This window comes from Bufo gargarizans, chromosome 3 (genome assembly GCF_014858855.1).
Source record: "Bufo gargarizans isolate SCDJY-AF-19 chromosome 3, ASM1485885v1, whole genome shotgun sequence".
NCBI classification, from domain to species: Eukaryota; Metazoa; Chordata; class Amphibia; order Anura; family Bufonidae; genus Bufo; species Bufo gargarizans.
The window spans coordinates 245,256,317-245,281,564 of record NC_058082.1 but is presented as its reverse complement, the minus strand read 5'-3'; the positions used below and the strand labels follow the sequence as shown (position 1 = coordinate 245,281,564).

The 25,248-nt window shown below is 41.2% G+C and overlaps 1 protein-coding gene across 4 annotated transcripts in view; it reads right to left on the bottom strand.

Moving 5' to 3' along the window:
* Window positions 1-25,248, bottom strand: part of LOC122930967 (toll-like receptor 8) — a 50,941-nt gene that overhangs the window by 21,791 nt on the left and 3,902 nt on the right. For 2 of the 4 annotated variants that reach the window (XM_044284777.1, XM_044284775.1), the window contains one exon: window positions 6,700-6,941. The exons of 1 other annotated variant lie outside the window; for it this stretch is intronic. The gene's annotated coding sequence lies outside the window, so the exon portion shown is untranslated. Of the gene's footprint in view, window positions 1-2,260; window positions 2,682-6,699; window positions 6,942-25,248 lie in introns of those variants that run through there. One more of the 4 variants, XR_006388196.1, reaches the window with a different exon arrangement.

Here is a 25,248-nt window from a genome sequence, read left to right as displayed (position 1 = left end):
TAATGGGGTACTGAGTGTAGACTGATGCGGGGAAAACTTGATTTAAAAAAAAATATTCTGTGAAAAAAGTGAAAGTGTCCAAAGACTTTTCAAATGTATTTTATATAAAGACTTAGCATGAGGGGTTGTCCACCTTAAGTGGCCTTTCTGCCAGACCCACCCACATGGCTGAACCTACAGAGGGAAACGTACATACCTGCTCCCTGCCGCTGGGTTCCAGCTCCTTCACTCCCCTGCTGGTACTGCAGCACTCCGATCTCCACTGGTAAACTTCCTGTTTAATGAGGTCATGTGGCTGATGCAGCCAATAGATGGCCGAAGTGGTGAAAATGTCGCCCATGTGTCATGTCACTGGGTCACATGACGCATAGTGACCATCACTGCTGCTATTAGCTGCAGTGGCCATGTGTCCGACATCATACAGACAGCAGAAGGGAGCATATCAGTATGCTTCTCACCACAGGTCCAGCCACATGTGTAGAGGGAATCTGGATGAAGGGCCCCCTGAAGGTATAATTGTCTTTACAGTCAGTTTTGCATTAGTCTGCATTGCCATAATATGTGCCAAATTTATCACGTTTGATAAATTTGGTGCCTCTTTATGTCTAATACTTGTGTTTTGAGATGTTACTCCACTTTTTATGTCAACAATTTTTTAAACTGTTTTAAAAAGTTGCAGTTGATACTATAAATCTGGCTTAAATCAATATGACAAGCTAACCATGTCCACTTTCCCACCCTCTTTTCAGGGCTTCAATAATTTCCCCCATTGTGCACAGAAGTGTGGAAAAAGTGATGCCTAAATACAAAATGACTAAACAAACTTACAATAAATAAATATAGAAATCAAGGATGCCAAGGAAACCTTTCCAATCTCACAAACTCTCCAATGCTGCTATCTTTCATCATATTTATCCCATGTTGCTGTAATGTTTCCAAGTGTGTTCCTGGAATCTAATTATTAAAAGGGTATTCTCAAGCTTGGACTTTCATAGCCAAGACAGGAATAACCAGAATAAGTTCTAGGCAGGGGTCAGTGGAGTCATGGAAACATTTGAGCTAGCTGTGCTCCACTGTTTTCATAATTCCCATTGCAATGAATGGGAGCTATGCAAACAGCATTACACAGCTAGCTATATTTCCCAAGTTACCAGAAACTGCATAGCTTGCTATTCATTGCTATGGGAATTATGGAGACAACAACGTGTAGCCAGCTGGGATTTTTCCATAATTCCATCCACAATCCCAACCAAAGCTTACACAGGTTATTAGCATCTTTACCATGAAAGTCCAAGATAGGAATACACCTTTATGTCGTGATACCAATATAAATCAGATCGCAAAAACAAGTGGCATAATAAATGACTCCAGGGGGTTGACAAAATATGCAGTGTGTTGTGATCTGTAATATCAGGGGTGAACTGGGACAACAAAAGTAGGTGGAGCCAGTAATACCATAGTTCAGCACAAAATATCGCCCCTGTAAAATGAAATACCACATTGCAGCATGACATACTGCCCTATCACCATACTAAGGACAGTGATACAGTTGAATTCAGGTGGGCATCTGCAGCTGCTTGCCAGGTGCATAAGTACCTGACGCTCCTATCATTAATTAAATGCTGAGAGCATCAGATTGTTATGTACCTGACCTGGTGCCATGAGGAGGGCTCAGACGGCATCGGCCCGTGGGGAGATTTCCCTGTAGGGTGTATGGCCAGTCCGCCCCTGCGTAATATAATAAAAAGTATTCATGCAGTCAAGTTGTATACTGAACAACTGACATAAAAAATGAGCCCCAACATAGGCCCAATAAATATTTGAAACTGGGTGGAACATAATGGCTCCTTGCTACCAAATCACCCAGAATTGTAATGCTTGTATTTTTACACTGCTAGGAACAGCAAAAAAATAAAAAATGCTGTATACTCCTATTCCAGAACTAAGGCTGCGTGGCATACTGATGGTATGCTAGTAATACCATGATATTGGAATGCTACAATATTTTCATACTGAGAATTCCTGATGTGATATTTTATCCCTGCCTTCTAAAACTCAGAAACCCATTTCCTGACCTAGGAGGAGGAGATTAGGAGGAGGAAATATGTCATGCAACTCTACCTCTAATCACTCACCTGACCTGGTGGATATCTCGTGCTTGTTGGAGCCTGCATTGTGCTGCTGCACTGCCCATATACAACCCCAATTCCCAAAAAGTTGGGTCACTATGTATAATGTAAATAAATGTAAAAAAAAAAAAAACAGAATGCAATAATTTCAAAATCTCATAGGCCTATATTTTATTCACACTAGATCATAGAATATACATATAAGATGTTGAAAGTGAGACATTTCATGAAAAAAACTAATTTAGAATTTGATCTCAGCAAAGCATCTAAAAAAGTTGGGACAGGGCCATGTCTACTATTGTGTAATATCTCTTCTTCTTTTAACAACAGTCTGTAATTGTCAGGGAAGTGAGGAGACCAATTTCTGAAGTTTTAGGAGAGGGATGTTGTCCCCTTCTTGTCTGATGTAGGATTCTAGCTGCTCAACAGTCCTTGGTCTTCTTTGCAGATTTTTTGTTTCATGATGTTTTCTATTGGTTAAAGGTCTGGACTTTAGGCAGGCTGGTCCTTTTTTATTTTTTTCATTTATTTAAATTTTGCACAACGTCACAACTGTTTGGGAATTGGGATTGTATGCAGACATTAAAATAGAATTAACAAATGAATACAAATCAGTCCAATGAAAAACTATATTCAGAACGGCCATAGAAGATCCCTGTGTCCATAAATATTTACATTAATCTATCAACTGATAAAATAAAATCACATTAAAATAACACACATTAATATACAATGGCATCCATACTATAAATCACATACACCACATTCACACCCAAGTATTTTGTTATTCTTGTATACAATGAAAACAAAACATTAACTCTACATCAACACACGATAACACAGTCAAAGCAATCCTATCCAGTAGTGACCAAACCTTGCTTCAGATATAGCAATCCTCATCTTAAATAAACAATGACAAGAATTTTTAACCGCTTCTCTACCTCAGTACGATTATATATCTTGGTAGGGTCTTTAACCCTTTCCTGATCGTGTCCAAAAAGGCCTGAATGTCCAGGCAACTTTTTGTGATTTTGTGCACCTGGTGGTTAAGTGACCAAAGATTTTTTTATTTGTTTGACTACAAAAATCATTTTTGCAATTTTTATTTTTTTACTTGACACTTAGGACTTTTTATTAGAATGTTTTTTTTAGAGTTTTTTTTTCTTTTTTTAGGTTTAATTTGGAGGAAAACTGCTAACTGTTATTAAAGTAATTTTTGAAAATAGCTTTTTATTTCTCAAATATTAAAACTGACAAAAATTAATTATTGCAATGGATTTTGTGGCGATCATTTTCATATATAACATATATAGGTTTGAGAGAACGGGATGACTATGGTGACGGTTTCTGTTAGCAACTGCATTTTTTATTTTTTTCCCATTTTTTTATTAGTATTTTTTATTATTATTTTTAACTTATATTTTAAATTTTTGGCACATAATCTGTCCCCCAGGAGGTCATTAAAAGACCTCTGGAGGACACTGACTTTTTTTTTTTTACTTTTTTTTTCAGTGTTTCCACTGTAACTGGGGCATCCACAGAAGCCCCAGTTACAGGGGAAAACAGCCCCCTGAGAGGGGAATGACACACAGGCAGAGCTGATCAGGGTGTCCTTAGATCCTGCAGCTCTGTTCCTGCCCCTGCTCTAGACACCCCTGGCGCTCACGTGACCGCCGGGACTAACAGAGGAAGCTTCCTGCTTCCTCCCCCTGTGCTAATGCAGTGATGTCCTCCTGCCGACACAGGAGAAGACAGAAGTGGTAATAAACTGCTCCTGTCTTCTCCTCAGGGTCCCTGCTGCGTCTGTCAGCCGGGACCCGAACTGCTCCTGCTAGATTGCAGGAGCAGGAGCTTTAATCCCAGTGCTGATTAGCGCTGGGATTAAAGCGCTGCCAGCACATGTATATATGTGCTAGCTGCACGGGGCATGTGCAAATAGCATGTATATAGGCGTATGGCAGTCAGGAAAGGGTTAAAGATGGCGCCTGCTCTGGAGTGGAACAGGTGCCAGAGCCACGAGGTTTATGCTGTTTTAGAATAACAGCAGACAACTGGAGGAAATGTCTTTGATTAGCAATAACGCTAATCTCCAAAATGTAGCCCTCAGATACCATGGTCAATTGTGACCATGACTTATGAGTTGCTTTGCCCAAGAGTGCTGTGCTCCATAGGAATATTTTGTTATTCATTGGAGTCTACGGGAGAAGAGATTTGAAGAGCGTGTATTCAAGTCTCCTTGGGAAACTTTAAAAAAGTGAAAAAAGTTTTTAAAAATATACAAAAGAATTAAAATAAAATATATAAAATTTGAATTACTCCCCATTATCCATTTAAAAAAATAAAATAGGCACCACTGCATCTACAAAAATTGAGCCCTCACACAGCTCCGTAGATGTAACTATAAAAAAGTTATGGAGGTCAGAATATGACGATACAAATCAAAAAACATTTTTGTAATTTTTTTAAGTATTAAAACACAAGAAAAACTATAAAAATTGCATCGTCTTGTTTTTTTATTTTTTTTATTTCAAACCATTTGGAATTTTTTCCAGCATCCCAATACATTGTTTGCCATTAGAAACTTATCCTCCAAACAGCAAGCCGCCTTACAGCTATGTGAATGTAAAAATAAAAAAGTTACGGCTCCGGGAAGGCCAGGAGTAAAAAAATGAAAACACGAAAACTGAAAATGGTCTGTTAATAAAGTGGCTAATTGTCATAATAGCTACTATCAGTTAATATCATGCTGTGAGATGATATCACAATCAAGTTCAGAACTGCTACATCTGTATCTCTTACCTCATTCATCTCCCCTCACCGCACAACTTCACACCAAACAGAAAGCATACAACAAACCTAATAAGTAGAGATGAGCGAATAATTGGAAAAGTTAACTAATAAAAAATAAATAAAATCACCTTTTTGACGAATTACTTCGCTACAAAGCACATTTCTTTGTAAGTAATGGGTGCAATGACAGGAATGGCGATTGCGCCACTCTCCATTATTGTACATCTCAGATGCCGCGTTCATACATGATCGCAGCATCTGATAAAAATAACAGAGTGTAAAATTTATAAAAAATACTAATAAATCATACTTACCTGATCCATTTGCCCCAGAAGATCTAACAGTGAAAACTTGCGCGGCCCAAGATGACGTCATCATGCCGGCTTGCATGGTGACGTCATACGTTCCTGTGCATGGTATTTCGTGCAAGATATTAAAGCAAGATGCCAGCGGCCATCCCATTGCGAGCAAATGGATAGGGTAAGTATGATTTATTTTTTTGTACTTTACACTATTTCAGGTTAAATCGATTCTCTACCATGAAGCACAAGGAAATTCAGCTTTGTGGCAAATCTAATTTATCCTGAGATTCGCTCATCACTACTAATAATACATATAAAACAATAACACAATAAATAAAACATAATACATGGAATAACTAATAATAACAATAGCTAATAAAGGCAGCATATCCTCATTCCACACCCACTCCAAACACCTAAATGAATTTATCGTTTTCCCTCCTTTCCCTTACTATGCAATAATATGAATAATACCAAATATAAGAAAAATATCACAAAGCATGAAAGCACGATTCCTTCCAATATTAACCTTCTTCACTTTCTTACCGCAAACAATACAAACAACATTACATTTGTATCCTCCATCAGCCAAGTTTTAATGTCTCTATAGACTATTCCTCTTACAAATCTTTACAAAAATTGGAAATTTTTTGCCTTCTTCAGTGCACTATCTGCATTTTTGGTGGATAGCAGACAGATCTTTTCATTACTTTGGGGCCATGCACACGTATTTCTGGCAGATCCATGCGGTCTTTCTACAAATTTTAAAACATGTCTTATTCTGGTCCATTTTGTAGACGAGAATAGCCATTTCTACTGATGGGAGTAAAAAAAAGTGGTATGCATACGGAAGGTATCCGTATCTTGTGAAACTGTGGTTGGCGGACTGAAATAAGGATACTATTGTGTGCATGAGGCTTAATAGAGAGGCCACAGCCACACCCAGTCTAATTTACAGCAAAAAGTGGACTTTTTCATTTTGCTCCCACTTTTTACTTAATACCTTTCATTCCACAGCAAATGAACAATCAGTTTGTGACATTAAAGGGGTTGTGCCAAGTTTGCAAGGTTTTTCATCAGATCTCAGATGGGAGGAACAGGATCCCTGTTTTCAGGATTGGTAGGGGACCCAGCAGTCGGACCCACAGAGATCTGCTAGTTATCCCCTATGCTGTGGTGGTTAGTATTGTACCTACTAATAGTGGTCAAAGATGGGGCAACTCTTGAACCTGCACCAGGGTCATGGTACCCAAAGCTCACTTATGCACATGAGAGTGAAGGCTAGACCATCTGGTCACATGAGAGCTTATTTTGGAAAGTCACCTGAAGTGATCAGGACCTGTTGCTAACAGTTGGTGCCACATGCCACCTTCAAAGGTTAAGTCCATGCTTCCATGTTTCGGCACCATAAGGGACACCTACACAATATTAAGTAGGCCAATTATGACTAATTGATGTAACAAACAAAAAATACTTACAGTGAATTCACAAGTCTTACACGGTGTATCAGAAAGCACTTATTCAAGGTAAGATAAAGATTCTATACCCAGTGCTTGAGTTTTCGAAATACTCTTAAAAGTTGTCCCTCAGTGCTTCATTCCGTTGACTGCTTGTTATTGCAAAAGGATCTAAGGTTGGGGGTTGTACTGTAGATGTCACAGCAAGCAAGAATTTACAGCGGATCAATTGTAGATCTAACCTGCTTAATCATCTACGAAACCTGTGTGAACAAATAATTATTATAAAGGGTTATAAGAATATAATAACGAAATCCTCAATTACATTATTACAACAGAATGTGTGTGATTGAAGAAACGCTAGTTCTCATTGTACAAAAGTCTAGGCACCTGGATATAGTTTACACAAGTGAAGGAGAAACTGCATTCAAACACACTCCACCTACTCTAAAATCACAGCAGAACAAGTGCAGAAGGAAGGTGCTGGTAACCTGACCCTCCATAAGCAGCCATTTTATGGACAGGACCTCTATGTGGACAGCACACAAGATTTAGTAAATAAGGGAGTATACCTCATGAAATATAGAAAATAGTGCAAAATTGGTGCAGAATTTCAACAAAGACTACATTAGTAACCAGAAGGTGGCCAACTCCTTTAATTACTCTAGCTTCAATTCCTCCTTAGATTTTATTTTTTACAAATGTACCTTGTTTTCAGTTTTCTTTTGCTTAAATCCTACTTTATCATTTGTCAAATGTCTGCTGTCCCATCATGCCTTAGGACAGTTAGATGTGTCCTGAGAAGATCATATGACACTAACAACGCCATTTGTTCTTACCAATGACATTTCCTATGTTTTATTGCTTCTAGGTTCCAATGCAGGATGTATCCTACAACAACTGAATATCAAAACAGATGTGCCGCAGGGTACAATAGTAGGCTAATAAGTTTAGAATAAGGCAGCTTTGCTAAATGGTGGTATGTGGGTAAAGTGATATAACAGCAATATCTGTTGGGTGGGATATATTTATACTACTGGCACAACCCCTTTAAATCTCCTGATGGATTTGCCTTCACCAAGCCTGATTAAGGATATGCTTCTATAAAAGTGTTTGTCAGCTTGTCAGTTCCGTGAATGAGCACTGTTGCTAATCTTGCACAAAGGGCTTATGCAATTCTAAATGATCTATTTTTGATGTAATCGTGCCTATATTTTTTATTTTGGAGTTGCTTTTTGTGGTATTGTGAAGCTGATAATCTGTGATACATTGTACTAACAATTACAGAACACATACAAAGAGTGATTATTGGCTTTCCTCCCTGAAATTGTACTCAGTATGCAAAAATAAATCACAGGGTACTAAAACTGTTATAGTGTAGCTTTGAAAAACACAGTGGGCTTTTGGCACTGGTCGGTTGATAGGCAATTATCTGGAATAAACCAGTTGTTCCTGATAATTGCTTTTCATTGGGTAGAGGGGAGAGCTGCATTTATATGCACCAATCATCTCCTCTGTATAGGAATGAGCAGTCCCTACTTATATCATCCATCCCTATACAGATTCATTATCTGCCGGCAACAGATCTCTGTGTACACATGATGATCTGCTACTAGCAAACGATGATTTTATGTGCCACATAAAAGATGTGATCACCTTATGAACATTGGTTTGCTCATTGATCAGGAACAAGAGTTGGTAGGAATGCTCATGCTTAAAGAGGACCTTTCATGGGTCCAGACTTTATAAACTAAGTATCAGGGTATGTAGGGCATACATCGGGGATCTAATAGCACTTATTATTTTTTCTGGGCACCGTTCCGTTCGCCTGCTGTGGCCACCATTAAATTCTACCTCCCAGTATGCAAATTTCTGCAGTACACTGCCTCCTTCTCTCTGGCTGTGAGCGGTCCAATCGCAGCGGAGAGCGTCACAGCCAGAGAGAAAACAGGGCTATCTCCTCCTACCTGTTCCGATGCAAAAATTAGCATACAGGGTGGGAGAATTAAACGGGGACCACAGCGGGCGAACGGAGCAGCCACCCAGAAAAAAAAATAGTTAGTGCTATTAGATCCCCGCTGTATGCCCTACATACCCTGATACTTAGTTTATAAATTCTAGACCCATGAAAGGTCCTCTTTAAATTTACTGTGATCCTCAGTATATGTAAAAAGGTCTTAACACCAAAAGAAATCCAGCTTGACTGAAAACGTCAACTAAAACTGTTGGTTTTCTCATGTTCTTTATTATACTCTCATGAGCAAATTTTCAGTAAGTATGATTTTGTTATGACAATGTTGTATGCAAATGTTTAGTTATACTTTGCTTTAAAGGGAGTCTGTCACCTACTTTATGTGTTTAAGGACCATTCATAGTGGGCAGAGCAGTGCACATACGCGTGACCGGCGCTCACATGAGATCTAAACCAGAGGAGGACGGGTCAAAGAAATCCAAAGGGTTCGGTTATCTGGGCACACCAGAGAGGGGCCTGGGCACTTACAGGCCCTAATTTGCATATAGTTATAAAATGTATTTTTCAGTTTGTGGACATGTGAAAAACACAATACAGGTACTATTTTTACATTGGGTAACTGTGCTAAATCATGATTTGAGCGGTCTAAAATATTAAAGATTTTCTGTGCGGGCCTGCTGGTGAGCTGACCCAGTAAAATATTGTAGGTGAAGGTCTGCTGGTGAGCCTGACCCTCTAAAAAATGATATGCCCACCCACGCAGAACAGATGGAATTAAAATTCTGTAGCAGAGGCAACCGTCTCCTGCTCCTTCTCCTCCTCCTCTTGATTGTCCAATTCACGCTGAGAAGACGAACTGAGGGTGGTCTGGCTATCACCCTGTGTAATGTCTTCCCCCATTTACACCTCTTCCACATGCAAAGCGTCATCCTTAATTGTGAGCATCAAGTGTTTGAGTAGACACAGAAGTAAGATGGTTACGCTGATAGCGTTATTGCCGCTCACCATCTGTGTTGATTCCTCAAAATGTATTTAATCCTCACAGAGGTCAGAAATCCATGCCCACTCCTCGCATTTGATTAGCGGAAGCTGACTGGAAAAGCTACGATACTGTTGCAGCTGGTATTCCACTACTGCCCTCTGCTGTTCACAAAGCCTGGCCAACATGTGGAACGTGGAGTTCCAGCACGTGCTCACGTCGCACAACAGCCGGTGAGCTGCTGCAGAGTTGACAGACCGGCTGAACTCAGGCAAATTGGGGTAGGTATTGAGATACCACTGAACCACAAGGTTGAACACATGGGCTAGGCATGGGATGTGTCTGAGCTTGCCGAACTCCTAAGCCTCCACCAAGTTCCGGACATTATTAGACACAACCATGCCTGGTTCTAGGTTGAATGGTGAGAGCCACAGTTCAGTCTGGTCAGCTCTGCAGCTGTTTGTCCCCTAAGCATATCAGCAATGAGTGATGCGCAGTTGGGCACTTGGAGATATACATGGCACCCTGTGATGACGCCTCAGACATGCGCAATAGCATCAATGGCACGCTGATGGTGAATTGAGGTATTTGGTGGATGTCTGATTGGCCTCCTAGAAGTATTGGGAGGTGCCACATGCACTATATATGTATGTGATTTATCACTTGTTGATATGCTTGATAAAGGCTATTTCATAGCCGAAACATTGCATTTGCTGCTCTTTTTGTACACTATTCTGTGAGTACGATTCCCTGCTGTTTGATGATCTATCCTCAGGGTAGGTCATTAATATCCATTATAGAGAATCCAGCTCACCTCATAATCCACAGCCCTGTGCACGGAATGTGCCAATCAAGTCACTTCTTGTAGCATATGTCTCACATGGACACAAACCTTCACCCCAGCATGGTTGACACGTTTCGAACACAGGTGTGTTCTTAGTTGTAACCTAATGAGATTATCCTTGCAGGGCTTTAAATATACTTCTCACCCCCAATCAGATTGGGGGTAGGAATATACACACCCCCTGCCAAGGAATGCTCATGATCTTGCCACACATAACAAATAGAATCCACATAAAATTACATCAAATGCGACAGGCTGTAAGATAGCAACAAATACATAATCCCTACTAAAAATTAGGTTCACAGTATGAAAAATGCACAATGTGAACAAAATAAAAAGGAAAAATTATACAATTAATTTTCTTAGTTTGCATTGTCAAAGATGATACTCTAACGCTAAAATGGCCACATTATGTGGAGTTGATGGGTACAATGAAACAACGTCGCTGGCTATCCATGTAGATTTGATTCTTCATTTAACATCACAAAAGCATCTCAACATGTCCGAAGTATCTTTTATATAACCAGGGACTCTTTTTACCAATGGTTGCAAAAGGGAATCCAACCACTCTCCTAGCCTTTCAGTTAGTGAACCTATGCCTGAAACTATAGGTAATAGGGGAGCCGGATTAGAACCTTTTTGTACTTTAGGTAAAGCATGGATTCAAAAAAGCAAACTGTCTGTTATAAATCCTAAATCTCTGCCTTTGCAGAGAATTTTAATATATTCATGTTTGTATTGATTCAAAGGATTACTATACAATTTTTGATATTTGGAGATATCCGATAATATACCCATCATCTGTTGATGATAAATTTGTTCATCAAGTACTACTACCGAACCTCCCTTGTCTGCCATTTTAATTACCACGTCATTAAGACCAGCTAGTTCTTTTAAAGGGAACCTGTCATGTGGATATTTGATTATAATCTAACTAATTATATACAATCATTAACTACTAAAAAGTGCCTTAGATGTATTCACTTACTGGTGTGACAGATGGTTACCTCATAATATACACACAAAGATGCCACATACTAATGAGCTGATTTGAGTCCAGTGTGATGTCAGTGAGTCCAGCTTTTTTTTTTTATTCAGAGATATAGCCACTCCCCTGCCCACCTGCTGCTGATTCATATGAAAAATAACTGTCAATCAGCAGCGGGTAGGTGGGAAGAGTCAGGAGCTCATAAATAGTCATGACTCATCATTATCAGCTGGAGCTTTTCAATACAAGATGTTGGCAGATTGACTGGGTCAATTAAAGAAAGTGACCCAGCATTTTGCTAAGAGAATCAGTCACTTATTTATGTTGCCCTTAGTTAGGACACCATAAAACTGGTGACAGGTTCCCTTTAAAGCTAATTTTTGTTTATGTGTTAAATTATCACGAGTAACTATATGACATTGTGTATCATGTATGGCAGCTAGTTCCTTTTCTATAGTTTCTTGAAAGACATCCATACTGTGGGTGCGAGATTTTAGAGAATAAAACTGAGGGTTTAACACCTTAAAATGATCGCTTGTCATATTACCCTCAGCTGAATCCTCATTTTCATGCTGTAGACTTGTAAGACACACTAGCGAGACTTGTTCTTTAAAGGAAAATTCCATAAAATTATTTTTAGTCTCACTGTGTGTACACGAGTGTCCAGCTGAATCCTCAGCATCATAGAAATATCTATTGACAAAACAAAAATTTGCTTTAAAGAGGACCATTCATGGTTTTTAATTAATTGCGATAAATACCTTTAGGGTCCATTCACATGTCTGTAGTGTATTGCTGATCCGCAATACACCCGGCTGGCACCCCCATAGAACTGCCTATTCTTATCCGCAATTGCGTAAAAGAATAGGACATGTTCTATTTTTTTGCGGAGCTGCGTCCCGGAAGTTCGGAGCCGAAGCCCGAAAGTTCGGGGCCGCGCTCCGGAAATGCGAAGAGCACATAGCTCTCTGCATCTTTTCCGGCCCCATAGAGAATGAATGGGTCTGCACCCGTTCCCGATATTGCGGAACGGATACGGACCCATTTGCGGATGTGTGAATGGACCGTAACTTGCGGGGCACCCCCTGCTACTGCTGCCACCCTGCCAGATTTTTTAAAATATTGCTCCTACGCCCTGCTGTGCCCCCCTGTATTTTTCCCGCTCAGTATGCTAATACTGAACATTGGTACAGGGAGGAGGAGATGCCAGGGTTTCTCAATGGGCGTCTCCTCCCTGGCTGTGCCACGATCCAATCACAGAGGAGAGTGTCACAGGCAGGGAGAAGGTGAGCTTTTTTTTTTATCTCCCTGGCTGTAACGCTCTCCACTGTGATAGGATCGCGGCACAGCCAGGGAGAAGGAGGCGCTTATTGAGAAACCCTGGCATCTCCTCCTCCCTGTACCTATGCTCAGTATTAGCATACTGAGTCGGAAAAATATAGGGGGACACAGCGGGGTGTTGGAGCGATATTTAAAAAATCAGGCAGGATGGCAGCATGAGCCATCAGTACCCTGCAAGTAAAGGTATTTATCTAAATTAATTAAAACCATGAAAGGTCCTCTTTAAAAGAACTAACTGGTCTTAATGACGTGGTAATTAAAATGGCAGACAAGGGAGGTTCGGTAGTAGTACTTGATAAACAAATTTCATTGAATTATTTATGTGAATGAGGATTATTAAAATATAACATTTACTAAGTCATTTAAAATAAAGAATTACTACTGGGTGAAAAACAACAATTATTACAACAATAATTACATGTACCTCCACAAGCAAACAATGATTACATATACCTTCACAGATAGTGTCTCACATTGAGGTAAGTAAATGGTTTGGTCTTACCACGTCTGGTGGATGCCACGGCCTGTGGAGGGCGGTTCAGGTATTCGATGATTACCAGAATCTGCGTGACCTGGGTGCTGGTGTCTATGGCAGTGTTGGTACTCCTGTATAGCCCTATTGTGTCTTTCCTACCTACAGATGGGCTGGGGGCTAGTCAAACACCTGCCTAGCACACATGGAGCACCCGCCCCGACAGGGGCGACCCCATACCGAACCTTGCCCTCAGTAGGGGCCTAATCCTATTAATACCCTAATTGCACAGCCCTACATGCCATGTTTCGGTCTCAGTATCCAGACCTCATCAGGGGACTTCAACAATGTATTCAAGGGTAACTAGAAACAAATTACAAATATATACTAAATATAGATCACTAAATATTCTGAGTGTCATCTTTAAATAGGTATAATAAAGACTCAGAATACTTACTGAAAGAAGAAGGTAATGTTTAGCCTCGTACTTTCACTCTGGATATTCAATGGGTCGTATCCAGGCCATGACATGAGAAGTGTCCCATGTAAGTTGTTTGTCTCACCCAAAAATGGTCCTCTGGGTGAGCAATTGTTGGTTGCTGTCCACCTCTTAATATACCCCACCTCCCGGTACATGTGCGCCCCCCTGATTACCCCTCTCACCTGTCCGCAACGGCCGTAGTGTCTGAAATAGCCTGTGGAACGCACGCCGCTCGCGTGCGTTCCACCGGACCGGAATCTGGCATCACATGGTGCAGGCTCACCGGAAGTGAGGTAAGGACCTGCGTCTGAGCGTCACCAGTTGCTTGGCAACTGCCCAGCTCACATCAGCATGGCCCATAAGCTGCAATTGATAACTTGCCTGCTATTTTATTATTGCTCAATCGCAAGTATTGATAAAACTAGGATATTAATCTGACAGGATGACCAAGCACATGCCCCGATCCCGGTACAGTCGCGCCGACAAAATCCAGGGAAAACTATGTTTTTACTGGCAATTCAATGTTAATGATTCCTATTAAAAATAGCCTATACCTACCCTACGCTTGGTGTACGCATGGATTAACCCTACAGAGCAGGAAAGGTATGCTATCTTGTATTATGGCACCTCTGCAGTCATATGAAGCAACTATAATTTTCTTGTTCGTTTAGACCGGAGGGGTGGACAGTTTTCAAGTAAAAGATCCATTTTGCTTCACATTGGAGGATCCTCCTGTCCACATCCCCCCCGTCTAACTCCCGGCTTAATTCTTTCAATTCCCGTGAAGGAGAGGCAGTCAGGCTTTCCGTCATGTTCAGTATTTACATGTCGTGACACAGGTGTGTCTCTCCGATTTTTTACGTCACCGACATGCTCTCCTATCCTCCTCCTCAGTTCTCTGATTGTCTTGCCAATATATTCTATTCCACAAATACATGTGATTTTATAGATTACTCCCATGCTTCTACAATTGATGAAATCCTTTATTGTTTAGATTTTGCCGGTGTTGTTACTCCTAAATATTTTTGTCTTGGTCATAAAGGGGCACGCCACGCAACCTCCGCATTTAAAGTTGCCACTGATGCCTCTTTCAAGCCATGTTTTCTTTTGGGCCACTGGTGTATAGTGGCTATGCACCATAAGATCATGAATACTTCTGCCACGCCTATAGGTGATGCTGGGGTGCTCCTTCAGTAATATTTGGGTGTGATTATATACCGCCACACACTACGTTGTGCGCTGGTATAACTAATTTTAAACAAATTTCATGTAAAAACTCATTCGCATAAACATCGGCATATGGGAAAGACATATGGGAATGAGCAGAATATGCTGTGTTTTTCAGCTGAAAAACCATTTGCATTGAAGATTCACGATCTACACTACTCATGAACAGCGCCATCTATTGGTTTCATAGTATTGTCATAGGACTATGAAACGAATAGATGGCGCTGTTCATGAGTCATGAACAGCGCCATTTATTGGTTTCATAGTCTTATGACAATACTATTAGACAATGAGTCTTATGACAAGACTATTAGTTTTGTCATAAGACTGTGGAACCAATAGATGGCGCTAGTAAGTGGGGAACCCTGCTCAACAGAGTTCATATACCGTGTACCACACCGCCTTTTGCATGGAAAATTCACGATTGGAATATCCGCGATCTACACTACTCATGAACAGAGCCATCTATTGGATTCATAGTCTTGTCATAAGACTATGAAACCAATAGATGGTGCTGTTCATGAGTCATTACAAGCAGGGCAATAGTCATCAGATACACCCTAGCAAGCTTATATTACCACAGATAAAGTGCTAGAAGATGTGTGAATGATAGCAGCAATCCGATATACACCTCAGTGTTAGCGCAGGCTATTATAGGCTGAGTGCTACATGGTATGTGGACTCTGTTGAGCATGGTGCCCCACTTACTAGGGCCCCAACAAGATGAACAGTGCCATCTATTGGTTTCATAGTCTTATGACAAGACTAATAGTCTTGTCACAAGACTATGAAACCAATAGATGGTGCTGTTCATGACTCATGAACAGCGCCATCTATTGGATTCATAGTCTTATGACAAGACAATGAATCCAATAGATGGCGCTGTTTATCAGTAGTGTAGATCGCGAATTTTCCATGCAAATGGTTTTTCAGCATGTCTTTCCCATATGCCCATGTTTATGCAAATGAGGTTACATGACAAAACTGTATAGAAAGGTTATTGAATATTATGTTAGGACAATCATATTTTTTTTTGTCACCCTAATGATATTGATCTAGGTGTGCAAGTCCACCCAAGCCATCCAACAGATGTGAAGCAACTTTGAGGCTTACTAGCTTTCAGTCAGATGAGGGCTGGTTTGGAATGTCTCATAGTGCACAAGGCTACCATTGTAAGATATGCTGTTATCTGTCTCATGGATAGATTGTTGGCTTCCACTTACCTGGCTTTTGGTATATAGCCTTTGTGTGGTTGTCTATTGTATGTCATAGATAATAGGAGTCCCAGACGCATCCAGCCATCCTCTTAATGCTGTTTTCAAACCATTTTGATGGGGTTTCCATCAATTTCTAATCTTTTTTTATGAACCAGACACCCTCTTCTCTTCCAAGCAGGGGGTGCCTGGGGTTCTCCCATTGACTTCCATTGTGCTCTGGTGCTCGGTAGAGCACACGGGCATACCAATGTGTTCGGCCCGAGCACTTTGGTGCTCGATCAACACCAACCAAGACGTTCACAAACATTATCTAATACTCAAAAACGCAACCAGCACTCTGCCCTGCCTTTATGCTGGATGTTGAATAAGGCATTGGTGTACATTTTGGCCAAAGCGTAATAAGCCACTCACCACGTCAAGGTCGCCTTAATGAGTGGTCCCTAACACTAGTTCCTACCTTTTATGGGCCATGACAGCCACACAAAGTCCAGGGAGCGCAGGTACAGCATGCACGCCAAGCACAATCTGCTTTTAACCCCATCCGGTGCCATTACAGCTTTCATCGGATCCAGGGATGCCAAGTACCAACATGCATGCTGAGCCCACTATATACTTCTCCTGGAGCCTAATGGCTACTGGTAGGTGCTATATAAGCAGACTCAGTTTTATACTGACTTTAAAACCAGCCTCCAGGGCATACTAGCTGGTCAGGTGTGCATAACTGCTTGGAGATCGCCACGCCTCCAATATATACTACAAAGAAAAAATATTGGGGGATTCAGCCCGCACAACCCCTAGCAGGTGCAGATTGCTATGGCGAAATACAGACACAAACACAATTATCTAATACTCATTCCCCCTCATTTTTCTCTAATGTGACCAAAACCACAACCAATATTTGGTTGAAATACATGGGTTTTTCAAGATGTGGAAGTCATCCATGTAAAGCATGTAAATATAGTGTGACTGTCAAAAGTTTTCATGATTCAAAACATACCTTGGAGTTTCCAATTAAAAGTTACATCAATTGTAATACAATGGGCATAGTCAATATTATACGGTATGTTGTCTGCGATCTGATGTACGTAGGCAGTTCTAGGAAATTTAAAACCAGAATATTCAAACCTATTAATTATATAACTAATCCTTCCTGCCTGGGTACATTGAACGCAGAAAAACACTTTATATCTTTACATGACCGCAGTTTGAAGAGCTTCCAAACATTTGCAATAGAAAAAGTGGTGGCCCCCCTAGAGGTGGAGATATTAAAAAAAATATTCTACAGAGAGAGGCATTCTGGATTCTTAGGCTGAAGAGAACACACCTGTGTTCGAAACGTGTTGACCATGCTCGGGTGAAGGTTTGTGTCTATGTGAGTCATCTGCTACAAGAAGCAACTGAGTTTTATTTCAAGTGCTGGAACTATTTTCTTCTATTTTCTAGGTCATTAATAGTGTTGAGCAAACTGACTTTCGGATCATAGATCTGAAGTGGCTACAGTCAAAACTTTGTTTGAATGCTGTACAGCGATCAAATGTATTATGTATGAGGTGGAATTGATTATAGCCAAAGTCAGAGATAACTCAGTACTGAAGCTGACTTCGGATTCAAGTTTTAAAACTGTTTCCAAATTGTCAAACCGAATGCCCAAGTTGTTCACAGAAGTCTCGCGAGAGTTCGGAGATAACAATTTTCACCTTGCAGGAGCCCATACGGATCTTAGTACAACATTCAAAACAAGTTTGATCCAAAGCTTGCTTTGCTCAACACTAGTCATCAATATCTGATCAGTGGGGGTCCAAATCCTGGCAACTCCTCCAATTAGCTGTTTGAAGAGGCCGCTTCCTAGGTCATTAATAGAACATTCATCGGTAACATGGTCTATGCGCAACTTTTAAACCAAAACTAAATCAAAACTAAACACAGCAACTACAGTATATAATGTATGGTGCTGTGCTTGGTAAGCTGTGAGGAGACCACAGCATTCAACAGAGTGCCACAACCTCTTCAAAACGCTGATCGTGTGGGTGCCGGGAGTCTGACTCCTACTGATCAGAGCTTAATGACCAATCCTGAGGACAGGCCACCAATACTGTACTCCTGGAAAACCCATAAAAAAAAAAAATAATATTTTTAAAAGTTCAGCTATAATACAGTGTGTTCTATAATTACACATTGTAAAAGCTTTCTGCATTTCATATTTAATGTTAAAGTATGGTTTCTACATTTAAGGCTACTTTCACACTAGTGTTTTTGCTGGATCCGTCATGGATCAGCAAAAACACTTTCGTCATGATAATACAACTGCCTGCATCCGTTCTGAACGGATCCAGTTGTATTATCTTTAAAATACAGTAGCCATGACAGATCAGTCATGAACAGCATTCAAAGTCAATGGGGGACGGATCCGTTTTCTATTGTGTCTGAGAAAACGGATCCGTCCCCATTGACTTACATTGTGTGTCAGGACGGATCAGTCTTGCTCTGCACCACATCGCAGACAGTAAAACACTGCTTGCAGCGTTATTCTGTCCACGATGGGGACGCAGCCAAACAGAACGGAATGCACTCTGATGTATTCCATTTCATTCAGTTCAGTTTTGTCCCCGTTGACAATGAATGGGGACAAAACGCAAGTGTTTCTATCCGCTTTTGAGATCCTATGACGGATCTCAGTAGCGGAAAGGTAAAGCGCAGATGTGAAAGTAGCCTTAGCTGCATGTTTGCCCACACCATGTATGTCAGTCTCACACATATTACCTTACACAATTGACAGTGTCAGACATACACACAAACACACGTCACACCTAAAATTAGCCAAAGTAGGATCTTTTTGTATTCTAAAATCTAGATCATCAGTGACACCCTATAAGGGCTTAAGTGATTGTTCCAGCTAATAAATAAAAAAAGTTGGCAGTGGGGTCAGAGGTTTATGAAAGCATAGAAATAAGATATACTCACCTCCACCAGTCCTCTGCTGCTACTGTTCTGATACTGCATGGGTCCCCACTACTCTCTACTTTTGTCTCCTAACTCAACAAACAAATATGCCTCAAAATGCCCTATTAGCCAGCCAGTAGTCATTTCAACATTAGTTTATATACATGAGAATTCTTTGTAGCTTTCCCTGGGTGTTATGCAAGCAGGTGTGGACCCAGTGCGCCACTTACTGGCTATACTCTGGAGGGGCGTGACTAAGCAACTACCTGGTCTTCAGCCTCTGATGGTGAGGATAGGCTTGGGCTGTTATGGTAGTTGCGAAGCGCCACTCCAGAGCAGTCCCAGAGTCAGTGGAAGCGAAGTCCGTAAACGAAGTCCGAGGTCAGAGGCAGGCGGCAAACAAGCAAGGTCCGTAAACGAAGTCCGAGGTGAGAGGCAGGCAGCAAACAGGCAAAATCCGATAATTCCAAAAGCAGGGTTCGGTACACACACAGCAAAGCAGAACTTGAAAAACAACTTCACACTTGGAACTAGGCAAGCTAGTGACCATGAGTTGCTCAGGCATCCTCCTGTAGTAAGAAGCGCCTTTAAATACTTCCTGCAATCCAGCCATAGGCTGGTGAGACAGAGGGCGTGTACGTGCTGCCTCACAAGTGAGGAGAGACACACCCATGCAAGCCCTAACAACAGTACAGGTCTTCAGCAGGAAGTAAACTCTGGCATGGAACTCAGATGCAACAGTTAAGCTACCTGATGCCTGCGCTTGTCAGCACGGTGCATGGCAGCAGGAGAGTAAGAGGGAGCCCGGCATCCGTGCCCGCGGGTAGGGGCAGCAGCGCCGGAGCGGACCGCTGGGCTGACACTGGGTAATCTGCCATATTTGTACTCTTTACTCACATTTTACATGATGGCACTTATGGCCTTGACATATCATCTTTACAAATATTGTACTGAGGGCTTGTATGAATACAATATAAATGTCACTAGATGTCTCCTGAAATCCAATTATTTTTCTTTACATGGAGAATTCATTTTTTCAGATTTAGGGAACCTCATGTGTGTGAGATTCTCTCCTTCTCTTACAGATTTTTTTAATGTCTTGGTGGATTGACAAATTTGTTACTTCACTGCAACCCTTTTGCAGAACAAATACACTACAGATACAATTTCAGTATGCATAATTGCAACATCAGTAACCTCATTATATTGTGAAAATAAATTTGTGCACATTAGAAAATTAAAAGTAACAATATTAGAGTACATCACAAATAAATCCAAAGTTATGTATTGGAATGTTTCACGGCCAGCTAGACATTGTGCATCCTGTCAACAAGACAATTTGTCATCATTTAGGTTCTGTGGAATTGAAGGTGTGACTGAGCCATCCACACTATCACCTGGGACTCAACTTACTAGCTGATTCATTACATCATTATAATTTGGGTTAAACTAATCGGGTTCGGATTGCTGTATCTGAACCCGGCTTTGTTAATGAACGCGTTTCATTGGCTTGAGGCCAACTCATTCAGGGGACTTAGAGTAACAAAATAAAAGATTAAGCAATAAATAAAGTGCAAATAACAGGTAAAACTTAGCTTAACAGCAATGGCAGAAGCTCCATCTGGTCCATCTAATGGAGTACTTTGCCCTCAAAGCACAGCCCTCTACTTTCTCTGAAGCTTTTAGTCATCCGGCCAGGCTTGTGGTGGCCGCCACAAGCCTGGCTGGATGACTATTAGCTTAGGGAAACACGTAGGGAAGAGTGATATTGGGACATAGCTATATACTGCTTGATTTTCTGTGCATAATTACATGTTGATGCCTGGGAAGTACATCATATACCTGCGTATTTGGTTTATGTAGATACCGTATTTTTCACCCTATAAGACGCACTTTCCCTTCCCCCCTGAAAGTGGGGGGAAAATAGCAGTGCGTCTTATGGGGTGAATGCTGCATTTTGCCCACTTTTCAATGATACGCCGCGCTGCGGGTGTATCAGCTGAGAGGGAGGAGGGGCTGGGGGCCGGCATCTGGTTTTATAATGACAGCAGGGCCCGTGCAGTGACTGTATTCTACTACACAGGCTCAACTCACTGTATATAATCGTATCTGTAATTGTAGGCATTGTTAATGTCTACAAATTCTGGGTATCAGCACCTGTATTACGGTACTTACAAGCGCTCGGTAGCAGAGAGGAGGGAGGAGGCAGGCCGGGAGGACAGGCGCTGGCAGCGTGAGTCACTACGTCACGCGCCTGCGCCGCCCACTTTATGAATGAAGCAGCCGACGTGGGTGCATGAAGTAGTGACTCACGCTGCCAGCGCCCGTCCTCCCGGCCTGCCTCCTCCCTCCTCTCTGCTACCGAGCACTTGTAAGTACCGTAATACAGGCGCTGATACCCAGAATTTGTAGACATTAACAATGCCTACAATTACAGATACGATTATATACAGTGAGTTGGGCCTGTGTAGTAGAATACAGTCACTGCACGGGCCCTGCTGTCATTATAAAACCAGATGCCACCCCCTGTATAAGGGGTCATTCACACTACAGGGACACTGTTATGGAGGGGATCTGTGGATGACACATATGCTATATATGTGTCATCTACAAATCCCCCCCATAACAGTGTCATCCACAGATCCCCCATAACAGTGTCACCCACAGATCCCCCATAGCAGTGTCCTCAACAGATCCCCCATAATAGTATATCTTTGTGTTTTCTTCTATTGTGCCAGTTGTCAGTTCCTCCCCTTGCTCCTTTTCCCTGACGAAGCTGGGCAGTCAATTGGCACTGCATAGGGACATTAAGGGTTATACTAGGAGGAAGGAGACACGCAGTGGGATCGCTCTGTTTAGGGTGAGCTTGTTGATCCCCAGCATTTAGGATCATTAGAGGAGGGCTTACTAGGAAGAAGAGATCCCGTTTTCCATTCCCCTCCATAACCCCCCATTCCCTCTGTATGTCTCCTTGCACTAATATACAAACCGGATTCCCAAAAAGTTGGGACACTAAACAAATTGTGAATAAAAACTGAATGAAATGATGTGGAGATGGCCAATGTCAATATTTTATTTGTAATAGAATGTAGATGACAGATCAAACGTTTAATCCGAGTAAATGTATCATTTTAAAGGAAAAATACATTGATTCAAATTTTCACGGTGTCAACAAATCCCAAAACAGTTGGGACAGTTAGCAATAAGAGGCTAGAAAAAGTAAATTTGAACATAACGAAGAGCTGGAAGACCAATCAACACTAATTAGGTCAATTGGCAACTTGATTGAGTATAAAAAGAGCTTCTCAGAGTGGCAGTGTCTCTCAGAAGCCAAGATGGGTAGAGGATCACCAATTCCCACAATGTTGCGCAGAAAGATAGTGGAGCAATATCAGAAAGGTGTTACCCAGCGAAAAATTGCAAACACTTTGCATCTATCATCATCAACTGTGCATAACATCATCCGAAGATTCAGAGAATCTGGAACAATCTCTGTGCGTAAGGGTCAAGGCCGTAAAACCATACTGGATGTCCGTGATCTCCGGGCCCTTAAACGACACTGCACCACAAACAGGAATGCTACTGTAAAGGAAATCACAGAATGGGCTCAGGAATACTTCCAGAAACCATTGTCAGTGAACACAATCCACCGTGCAATCTGCCGTTGCCAGCGGAAACTCTACAGTGCAAAGAAGAAGCCATTTCTAAGCAAGATCCACAAGCTCAGGCGTTTTCACTGGGCCGGGGATCATTTAAAATGGAGTGTGGCAAAATGGAAGACTGTTCTGTGGTCAGACGAGTCACGATTCAAAGTTCTTTTTGGAAATCTGGGACGCCATGTCATCCGGACCAAAGAAGACAAGGACAACCCAAGTTGTTATCAACGCTCAGTTCAGAAGCCTGCATCTCTGATGGTATGGGGTTGCATGAGTGCGTGTGGCGTGGGCAGCTTGCATGTCTGGAAAGGCACCATCAATGCAGAAAAATATATTCAGGTTCTAGAACATATGCTCCCATCCAGACGTCATCTCTTTCAGGGAAGACCCTGCATTTTTCAACAAGATAATGCCAGACCACATTCTGCATCAAACACAACATCATGGCTGCGTAGGAGAAGGATCCGGGTACTGAAATGGCCAGTCTGCAGTCCAGATCTTTCACCTATAGAGGACATTTGGCGCATCATAAAGAGGAAGGTGCAACAAAGAAGGCCCAAGACGATTGAACAGTTAGAGGCCTGTATTAGACAAGAATGGGAGAGCATTCCTATTTCTAAACTTGAGAAACTGGTCTCCTCGGTCCCCAGACGTCTGTTGAGTGTTGTAAGAAGAAGGGGAGATGCCACACAGTGGTGAAAATGGCCTTGTCCCAACTTTTTGGGGATTTGTTGACACCATGAAATTCTGATTCAACATATTTTTCCCTTAAAATTGTACATTTTCTCAGTTTAAACTTTTGTTCCGTGATTTATGTTCTATTCTGAATAAAATATTAGAATTTGGCACCTCCACATCATTGCGTTCAGTTTTTATTCACGATTTGTATAGTGTCCCAACTTTTTGGGAATCCGGTTTGTAACAATACTGTATTTATTCACCACTGAGAGATTTGTGATGTGTGTTACACCCTGGCGGGCGGTCTTCCGCTTCTTTTTTGGTCATATTATTTTAATGATGTATTAAAAGTTAAGTCTTAATTGAGGTCACCCATGAATTTAGTTTTTCTTGTATTTATAATTGGGTACCCATTTGTTGGTTATTAAGAGTGACCATTATCTCCCCATGGTTATTTAAATATAAGCATTAAAGTGTAACTGTTGTTTCGGTTTAAAGAGTCTTCTATCAAAGCTATGACTGCACGTTACTAAGGAGTGTCTGTATTCAGTTTTCTGTGGTTTACTGAGCACTAAATATGCCTGTGTGTAACAAGTCAGATAGGCAGGGTGAAGGACAGTGATAGGCCCCATGTCCATAGTCAGGCATTGGGGTAGTGACAAGAGGCGACTGGAAGCTCCTGCATGTTACACACAGGCATCTTCTGTAGAATGAAGACTAAACACAGATTCTCCTTAGCGAAAGGTTAGAGCTTTGCTAAAAAGACACCTTACATGCTGTTTTCTAGTAGAAAGAAAAATCTTTCTTTAATAAAGTATATTACAAAAATGTTTAACATCCTTGTCCCTACACTATATTAAAAATTTAGTATTATATCAGATTAGTGGGGATTCAACAGCACGCACCCCCACCTGCCAGAAGTAGGCACCAGAATGACACAGCTTCACCCACTGTGTAGTGGATGGAGTTGGTTTCCGCAGTTTTAATCAGGTGAACTCGAGCTATGAGTCTATGTAATTAGTTATGTAGGAGGCTGCTGGTAACAGATTACCTTTAAATTATGAAAAACTCTCACAAAAATGCTACCTTTTTCCCCCTTTTTGCTCCAACAGTGATAACTTTTTTATATTTTTTATTTAGCTGTATGAGACCTTGAATTTTATGGGGAGAGTTGCAGTTTTTTAGGAACCATTTTGAGGTACAGTGCCTTGCAAAAGTATTCAACCACCTTGACTTTTTTTCGTATTTTGGTGCCTCACAACCTGGAATTAACATGGATTGTTTGAGGATTTGCATCATTTAATGTACAGAAAATGCCCACAACTATGAAGTAGTTTTTTTTTTTATTGTGAAGCAAAAAACAAATAGGATAAAAATTACAGAAAAAGTCAATGTGCATAACTATTCACCTCCCTAAAGTCAGTACTTTGTAGAGCCACCTTTTGTGGCAATCACAGCTCAAAAGAAAAAAATGGGCAATGCAACAGCACCCTGCACATCAGATTAGTGGTACAATATATATCAGATTAGTGGGAATTCATTACATTCATTGGAAGCCGTCTGGCACAAGGAAAGATGGGGGGGGGCTCAGCATGCATGTTGGTACCTGCATCCCTTGGAAGTAATGGAGGCCATTATGGCACCAAAAATGGTAAAAGGCAGAATGGACCCAGCATGCATGTGGATCCAACACTTCCTGAACTTTATGGCGGCCATTATGGCGCATAATAAGTAGTATTTAATGTTAGGACCTGTATTACAGAGATTGCCTTGAT